Source organism: Pongo abelii, chromosome 10, assembly GCF_028885655.2.
Source record: "Pongo abelii isolate AG06213 chromosome 10, NHGRI_mPonAbe1-v2.0_pri, whole genome shotgun sequence".
NCBI lineage: Eukaryota > Metazoa > Chordata > Mammalia > Primates > Hominidae > Pongo > Pongo abelii.
The window spans coordinates 17,797,263-17,806,766 of NC_071995.2; the positions used below are offsets into that span (position 1 = coordinate 17,797,263).

General features: G+C 32.4%; 1 non-coding gene across 1 annotated transcript; it reads right to left on the minus strand.

Annotated features, from left to right (window-relative positions):
• Positions 1 to 958: 958 nt before the first annotated feature.
• Positions 959 to 1,065, minus strand: LOC112135928 (U6 spliceosomal RNA). The gene has a single exon (XR_002917154.2). It is a non-coding gene; the product is annotated as a U6 spliceosomal RNA (small nuclear RNA).
• Between the last annotated feature and the right edge of the window lie 8,439 nt (positions 1,066 to 9,504).

Consider the following 9,504-nt stretch of genomic DNA (forward strand, 5'->3'; position numbering starts at 1 on the left):
CTTCAATAAATGGTGCTGGGGAAACTAGATGTCCATATGCAGAAGAATAAAACTGAAGTCCTATGTCAAATCATATAAAAAATTCAACTTAAGATGAATTAATGACTTAAAATAAGACCTAAAATTATAAAAGTACTAGACGAAAACAGGAAAAATACTTAAGGACACTGGCCTATGCAAAAATTTTATGGCTAAGACCACAAACGCACAGATAAAATGGAATTATATCAAACGAATAAGCTTCTGAACAGCAAAGGAAGCAATCAACAAAGTGAAGATACAATCTGTTGAATGGGAGAAAATATTTGCAAACTATTCATTTGACAAAGGCAGAGAAAGAATTTATAATTACCAGTTTTCCAAAGTAAATGCTCTAAGGAAGGTCAGCCCTCTAGAGTGAGGAAGAACTCTATCTACAGTTTAGTCAAGCTGAGGGAAATGTTAAGTTCATCTTGGTCAATTACATTCCTAAGAGTGGAATTGGTGGTGCCATAGGTTATGCAAATCTTCAGCTTTAGCACTGTCCAACATATCATTTTCCAACAGTATAGGAAAGTTCTTGTTGCTCCACATCTTTAACAAAACTTGGCATTTTGTTTTATTTTGACCATTTTGGTATGTATAAGTGGCACAGTATTTCATTGCATTCACCTATTTCTATTTTACTAAGTGATTTTTAGCAGATATGGGCTTTGAATTTTGTCTAGCACCTTTCATCCTATCTGGAGATATTCTTATGAGTTTTCTTCTTAGATATATTAACATAGTAAAATATTTTAATAAAATATCTAATACTGTACCATCCTAGCATTCAATTGTTTATATTAAAATATTTTTGTTTGCCTGTGCAATTATATTTGATGATATTGTATGAGGATTATTCACCAATGTTCATTGGTGATATTATTCTATAGACTTCTTTTTAGTGCTATCTTTATCAGACTTAAAAATTGATATTAAAAATCGTATAGCAGTATCACATAATTGCATGCCATCCTTGAGAAGGAGCCGAACTAATCTTCTTTGTATTGTTCCAATTTTACTATGTATACCCCTGAAGTGAACACATGTCCATTAAGTTTTAATTTCAGAGAGTAAATTCTTATTACAACTTTTCTGTTTTGTGATTCTTACCCTTCTCCTCCTCCTATTACTGCTCTTCCTCCTCCTCTTATCCTGGCTTGCTGTAGTTTCTTTCCCTTCTTTTATATCTTCGTCTCGTCACTCTCTATTTACCTCTGTATATGCTATGCCTTCAAAACACTCTAGTTTATAGTGGTCATCTGATAAACATTTATCAGATGGATGAAGAGCTGGATAAATAAATTTCTTTTATCATATTCAATGTATTGATTTTAGAGGGCTTATTTCTTTTGAGGTTTGTAATTTTTTCCTGTGAGCTTGGCAGAGGTCTGTGGAAGTTCAATACAAACTGCTACTGGAAAATGTGTGCTTCAATAAGGAATTTAGGGTTTTCAATAATCCTCAAGTAGCATTAAGTTAATTTCCTAGAATGTGTCTCCACTATCATGTAGGCAATATATACGTAGACTCCATCCTCGATCATGCAATTGGCCTTGATAGCCTATCTCTTATGGTGGTCTTCTTTTCTTTTTTCCTTGATATGTAGCTAGTTTTTAAAAACACTTTTCAAGGTCAGTAATTAGGGTTTTTTGCCTAAGGTTTTTTTTTTTTTTTTTTTTTTAAATAATGCCTAGGGCAACATTTGAAGGATCTCAGCCATACTCAGATGACTGTTTAAGCTTTCAACCTTTCAGAGATGAGAGGCCACATTTTCTTTCCATATAATGGTGTTACATTTTAACCCTCAAGGATTATTGAAGCACTCAAGAGTCACAATTGAATTACTTTGAGATTGCTTCATCTGGTTTTGAGTTTTCTATTTGTTACTAGCACCTGACGATCCCCTTTCTTTTTTCTTTATGCTTGACTGCATATTTAACAACTTTCTAAATTATATTTTTACAGTATTTGTCTATGTGATGAAACCAGATATCTGTTTATCATCTTGGTCTTCAATATTACTGAAAATCATTTCCGGGTGAATATCGTGTGTACTTAAAAGTGACAGAGAAATTTAATGGTCTAACAAAATCAATTGTATTCTATTTATAACAACAGACATTTCTTAATGTAGAGTATTTTTTATCATATTAGTATCCCATATCAGTGGAGGAGATATACAAAGGGAATACATAAATTATTAAAATGACCAAGATGTGGCCAAAAATGTATGAGAAAATCCAATAAACAACATATTATCAGGTGCCAAAGGAAGCTAGAATTTCAGCAAGAGTAGTAAACAGAGTTAAATGCCACACAGTACTCAGGTTTTACAAGATCAGAAAATTGTGTATTTCATTTGAAATATTAAAATCATTGGCCACTGTTGACTTTACCAATAACAGATTTGTTGTTTTTGTGGGAGGAATGATCATACTAATTAGGGTTAGAAAGTAAAAGGGCAATAAATGAGCAGAAGCAATGACTAAGAATTACACTTTAGAAATACTTGGCCGTTGAGGAAAGGAGAAAAATCACAAGGTAGTTAGAATCAGTGATTGGGATGAGAAGAGATTTATTTATCTTTATTATGGGAAAGACTAGTAATTCTCTGAACACAGAGGCAGTAGAAAGGGAATACTGTTTATTAAGGAGAGAGATGGCATCACTGATGAAGTGAGTTACCTAAAGAGGCAGTGGAGATTGGAAATAACCTTAAAGTTGTCCGAGAATTATCAAGGCACATGAAGGCCATGATTTCAGAGGTTACATAGCTATGGAAGAATTCATTATCTGCTTACCCCAAAGACATTCTCCCTCTACTTACTTAATATGTAAACCTTGACTTAATTAGAATGGCAATATGCCCCACTCCAGAGGGTCAGCCTAGTCATTATTGATTTAAATTAGCTATAGGAATATCTCTTTTTCAGGATACTTAGTTTCCGAAGTTTTCTTGTAGTTTTCATCAAGAAAGCAGAAACTTAGGTCTTCTAAGGAGCTTTTGTGTATGCTTTTGCTTTACTGTTAAAAATAAATAACTAAAAGACCCATGATGAGTAGATGGGGCAAGAATAAAAAGACTAAAAATGAACAAAAACAGACAGAGTTGGGAGATCAATGAGCTCAGGGTCTTAGGTAATTTTTTGTAAACTCCTGCACCACATCTAAAGTCTGTGTTAGTTGTTTTCAGCCAAAAGTTGTCTATAACCAAAGATAACTGATTCAAGTCATACAAAACTTTTTCTCAATATGTGTTTGCTATTTTGCACAGTATTACCCAGTTGATTTGAAAGTGTAGCATATGGTAAGTAGCATTTCTATTTTAATATATCATAGAACTTTGAACTTTAAAAAATGTGTCTCAGAATACCCTGGGTTTCACCATTTTATATGATTTCGGTCATGCAAGAAAAGTATAGTATATTTAGTAATTAGTAACTCCCATTTAGGAAAGGTATAGTAATTGTTTAGCTTCTGATTACCTAGCTTCTCATTACTTACATTGCTGAGATTCACTAAATATGTTCAATAAATCAATTGAATGTAACCCATTTAGTTCATTTTATGAGACGTGCTCTAAAATGCTTTACCTAATTCCTCAAGATGAATTAATTCTTCCTGCTTAAACAACTTTTGTTAGATGTTATTTTTACCCATTTTATGAAAACTCTTTTTTTTGTTACATAGTTGTTAGCTATTCATGTAAATATCTCTGCTATCAGAATGTGTTATGAAACTTACTGAACCCAGTAATTTCCAGTCAATTGGATTTAAACAGGAATAATGTACACAACTTCCAGGTCATATCACCAAGTAGGAAATTTCATGCTCTCCACTACTTCTCATTTTCCTTTCTTACAGGCTGGAATAAGGATGGGATGCTGGTGAGTTAGCTTTGATGATGCCGAATAGAAAAACACTGTAAGGGATCTGGATGCTGGATGAACTCACTGGAGCATTACTGCCTGTTTGCCCTGTTTCTTCTCACCTGTCTCTTCTCACCTGTCTCTTCCAATGCTAAGCTATATGCAAGCCTCTTTTAAACTCAGGTTCCACTGGCTGAAAAATGACAAAGGGAGGATGTAGAGCAATTCTGAAAAGCTGAGTATTTTCTCCAATGAAACTACATTAACCTGGAAGAGACTAGGTTATACTGAATATAAAATGGTAGTGTTATTCATCCACTTCGTATCAGAAATGGAGGTCCCTGATGAAATTATAGTCAGTACAAACATATAGTTAGATAGAAGGGCAAGTTCTAGTATTTGATAGTTCAGTAGGAAAATTATAGCTAACAACAATTTCTGTATATTTCAAAATAGCTAGAAGAGAAGAATTACAATGTTCCTAACAACAAAAAAGACAAATATTTGAGGTTATGAATATCCCAATTACTCTGATTTGATCATTACACAGTGTATACATGTATCAAAATATTACATATGCCCCCAAGATATGTACAACTGTTATACGACAATGAAAAATTTTAAAAATAAAGTTAGTATGGTGAGAAAGATTTTCTGAATATCTGATGTAGTTGTAGGCTCTAAACCATATTACCACAAGATAGATAATTTATTGAATTCAAAGACTACTGTTCTAGCAATGTTTTGCTTGGTTTTGAGACAAGGTCTTGCTCTGTTGCCCAGGCTGGAGTGCAGTGTGGTGCAATCATAGCTCACTTCAGTCTCAAAGTCCTGGGCTCAAGTAATCTTCCTGCCACAGCCTCCTGAGAAGGTGCACACCGCACCTGGCTGGTGCTGTGTTTCAAACATGGGTATAGAAGGCAAGGAGGCAAGACCTCTGCTCCAAAAGGAATGCTAGTAATAGAGAAAATAAAGCGCAAATGGGTAATTGATATTCATTTTGGAAAATATTCACTATAAAAATGTAAATTCTTCTTATGGCTTAGGAGGTTTAGAAGGTTTAGGAGGCACACATAGGGAGAAATCAATTAAATGCAGGAGAATTAGAAATGTCTTGAATCTAATTACTTCAGGTACTTGCAACAATATTGCCATTAGTTGGGAAAATGATGTTTAAATCCTAGGTGCCATCCTTTTATTAGAGTGATGTTCAATGGAAGAAAGTTCAAAGACCGTCCACTTTTGGAGGCCACCTTGGAACTACCTGGAAGAAATAATTTCTATTGTGACTTTGAGATTAACATGTATTTAATTGTGTTATGTTTGTTAGTAGCAAATAATTATGGTTTAATAAAATACATATGTAGCATGTCAAACATAAATTTCCTTAGAAATGGGACTAAGCACATTTCTATAAATAAGCTGCTTTAATTCCTGTATTTGAAATCTAGCGGCAGCTGTGTTAAAATGGAGGCTCCTTTGAAGGATGATCTTGACAGAGACCAGATTCTGGAATGTTAAAACATAGCATAGCAAAAAAAAAAAAAAAGAAAGAAAAAAAAAATTCTCCTCTGCCTATCTGTGCCTGGAACTCTGATTGAGATTTTTGAGATTTTCCTGGGCACAGTAGAGGATACATTGCTTCAATGTCACATGCCAAATTTAAACCAATAACAGCCACTCAAACATTACAGTTTCTTAGCTATTGTATAATGTTTATGAAGAATCTAGAGGTGATTATACCCACTTAATTTTTCCCCTGTTTATCTTAAATAGGGGATAGATGAAGGAGGAAAGGGAATCTGAATGTTGCATAAATGTAACGATAAGGGAAATAACATGCACAGATTGTGACAATCCACTTGGAAAAAAATCCAAACTAATTTTGTTCTATTTCTTCTAAGCCATCTGAGAGCCTTTCTACATTTACCCATACAGACTAAATTACACTGTGATTGAGTTTATGGAAAGATAGCAGCACATATGTAGATGAAAGCACAGACAGATATTTATGAAAAACTGGGTTTCTGTAAAAAAAAAAAAAGGGAAAGTTGGTAGTTATTTTAGGTATATTAGTTAATGTTTAAAAATGGAAACTTTAAAGAATATGCCACTTATTCAAACATGCCACTTTTCCTCAAAAAGAGAGAAATAAGTTTGCCATTATAGGCCGTTGTTAAATGTTGGCTTTGGCTGGTACAGCCTTTTGTCTTCCCAGCTGTATGAATCACCTCTACAATATGTCCCTTTTGTTTGCATACTGGGATGCAGTGCCTGTCTGGGGGTGGGGGAAATGTGTGGAGAAAAACCTGTTACTTTGTTACCCTAGGACCAGATTGTTTCAAGTCTGTGTGTGCATATTTTATTTCAGAGTCTTTCCTTAAATCTTGGCTTTCTTTCTTTCTTTCTTGCATATTTCTGCCCATCCTAAAAGAATAAACCTAGTTTTGAACCAAAAATAAGTTACATGATATTAATAAATCAAAATTGGTAAACCCCTTCTGTTTACTCTTAAAATTGTCAGTGAAAAATAGAAAATATACTGGCCTTTTACGTTCCACTTGCAAGCATATCTAATCCTCTCTTTATAAAATCCATTTGTTAGTATGCAATTATAAGTCTCCATTTTTATGGGCATGCAATCTGTGTCTATATTTACATATAGACAGTTTATGTTAATTACAATTTGTACATGTATGGTATATATACATTCACTAAGATGAATGTGTTCTAGGCATTTCTGTGAGCATTATTTTTGTTAAATTCTTTTGGGGTTGGCACTGATATCACTACTTCAGATATAGAAACTGAAACTTGGAGAAGTTAAAGGGAATTTATCCTTGCAGATAGCTATGTAACATTACTGTTCATCTGCATAAAAACAACCTGGTACATAGGGAGAGGCCAGACTGGGCTCTGGTGGGAAGTGGAGCCTTATTTGAATTAAGGACGATATGAGTCAAAATCATGATCTTTAGATTAAACCAAGATGCCAACACATTTTAAGTCTGAAATGTTCTTTTTTTTTTTTGCTCACCCAAAATAGAAAAGAAATGCTTTAAGACATTATTTTATAGGACTAGGTCTGTCTCATAATAGAAATTATATTTCATTAACTTTTGGGTTTTTTTGTTTTGCCAGTTAGGAATTAAGCTTTTTACCCATTTAGATGTTAGTCTACCCGTGACATATTTTTGTTGCAAATGCTGTAATTTAAAAAGTCATGTGTTCATTATAGAAAATCTGCAAAATATCTAAATGTACAAATAGCCCTGACATTAATATATAGCCACTGTGAAATTCTTGCCTTATGTACTTGCAATATTTTTGTGATGTATGTGTGTCTATGTGCACATTTTCTTCTTTTAAAAATTATGCTCAGGAATAGAAACAATTTGGTTATTAATATGTGAACTTTTTAAGTATTATTGTAAAGTAGGTTTTCTTTGCAGCGTAGTATTGCATCATAGAATTAGACCTCATTTTTTCTAGCCAACTCTTTATATTGTGAAACTATATGTTAAGTTCAATTTTTCCATTTTCTGAATTTTTCTCTGAATATTTCGCACTCTTTCCAACACAGCAATGTTTGCAAGTGCCTGTTTGCATACTTTCAAAAGTGTTGGATGTTAATAATTACAAAGAGTTTGCAAATTAGATAAGCAAATTATAACATTTTAGTTTTAACTTGTATTTCATTACCAGTATAAATAATTTTTCATTTGATTGTTTTCATCTCTTAGTGGATTCAGTCACCTACTTTCATTCACTTGGTTATGTTCATTCATTCTTTTGAAGTATGCTGATTTAGGGTTTATTTGCAGACCAGGTTCTGTGCAGTGGGGAACATACTTTGTCCTAGCCCACACAAATCTTAAAGCCTCACAAGTTAGATAAACAATGAACATAAACACAAATGCATTCTTTTAATTGCAAATTTTTTTGAAGTACTCTTGAAGAAGTGAACAGGGTTCTGCGATGGAAAAAAAAAGGCATACTTCTTAGAACAATGTTGTTTCTATTTGAATGGATAAAATATGTGCGTGCACAAGATTTAATATATAAAAGTAAATTTACCCTGTTTATTTTACCCTGTGAAAGTAACTCTCTCAGCTCTTTTTCAAATCTTATTTTCAAAGGCAATCAATATTTAATTATTTTGTCTATATCTTTATAGAGATAACTGTGTGTCTGTGTGTTTCTGTGTGTGTATGTATGATTTTTAAAAATGTGAAAATACTCACTCACCATTCCTGATGATTTTTACTTGGAAACCATTGTCATCAGTATTTATAGAGCTGCCTCATTCTTTTTAGTGGGTACATATATTCTATATATTTTTTACTATATGGATATAACTTAATTTAGATAATACCCAATTAAAAATATTTCCTTTTATTTGACAACTGGGTTTGAATTCTGTAGTCATATCTTAAGTTATATTCTCTGTTATGTTATTTTTCTTTTTTGTTATATTGTATTTTCTTTATTTTATTTTGTTTTTGTGATAATTTATGCAGCATATATAGTTTCAGTAAATACATGTATACATATAGCTGATTTTATATGCTTAATGTTCTATTTTTTAAATAGTATCATCTTACTAGTAAAGAGTAATGAAGTTAATATATTTTTACATAATTTCTTTTACAACTCAATTTTTACTGATTACAAGTTTTTTAAGTGTTTACATTTATATAATGGAATACATTTACACTCCTATTATTTTGTTATTCCTATATGTGATCAATTTTGATTTTAACTATAGGGTAAATTTCTTCTCAATTATTATTTATCATATAATTTCTTTATAGTCAACTATTTTTTACCACATAATTTTTCTCAGGGTTTTAGTCTTTATTTTTAAATTTATTTTCAAATTGACAAGTAAAAATTTTACATATTTATGATATAAAACATAATGTTTTGATATTTTTATACATTATGGAATGGCTAAATAGAGCTATTTAACATATGCATTACTTCACAAACATATTTGTATGTGTGTATGGTGAGAAAATGTAAAATCTACTGTCCTAGCAATTTTCAAGTATACAATGTATTAGCTGTAAGTACGATGTTGTACAATAGATATCTTGAACTTATTTCTCCTAATTCAAATTTTGTGTTCTCTAACTAACGTCTTATCAATCCCCTCACCCCAAGACTCTGGTAATCACCATTTTATTCTCTGTTTCAATAAGTTGCACTTTTTAAGATTCCATATATAAGAGAGATCATGTGGTATAGTCATGCATTGCTTAACGATGGGCATATGTTCTGAGAAATGTGTTGTTAGGAAATTTCATCATTGTGCAAACACTATGGAGGGTACTTCCACAAGCTTAAATTGTATAGCCTACTGCAGAGTAAGCTATATGGTATAGCCTATTGTTCTTAGGCTACAAGCCTATACACATGTTACTCTACTGAATACTGTAGGCAACTGTAACACAGTGGTGAATTTTCATGTGTCTAAACATATCTACACATAAAAAAGCTACTGTAAAAATAATGTATTATAATCCTATGGGACCACCATGGTATATTTGGTTGTCATTGACTGAAATACCATTAGGTGGTGCATGACTATTTGTCTTTCTGTGCCTAG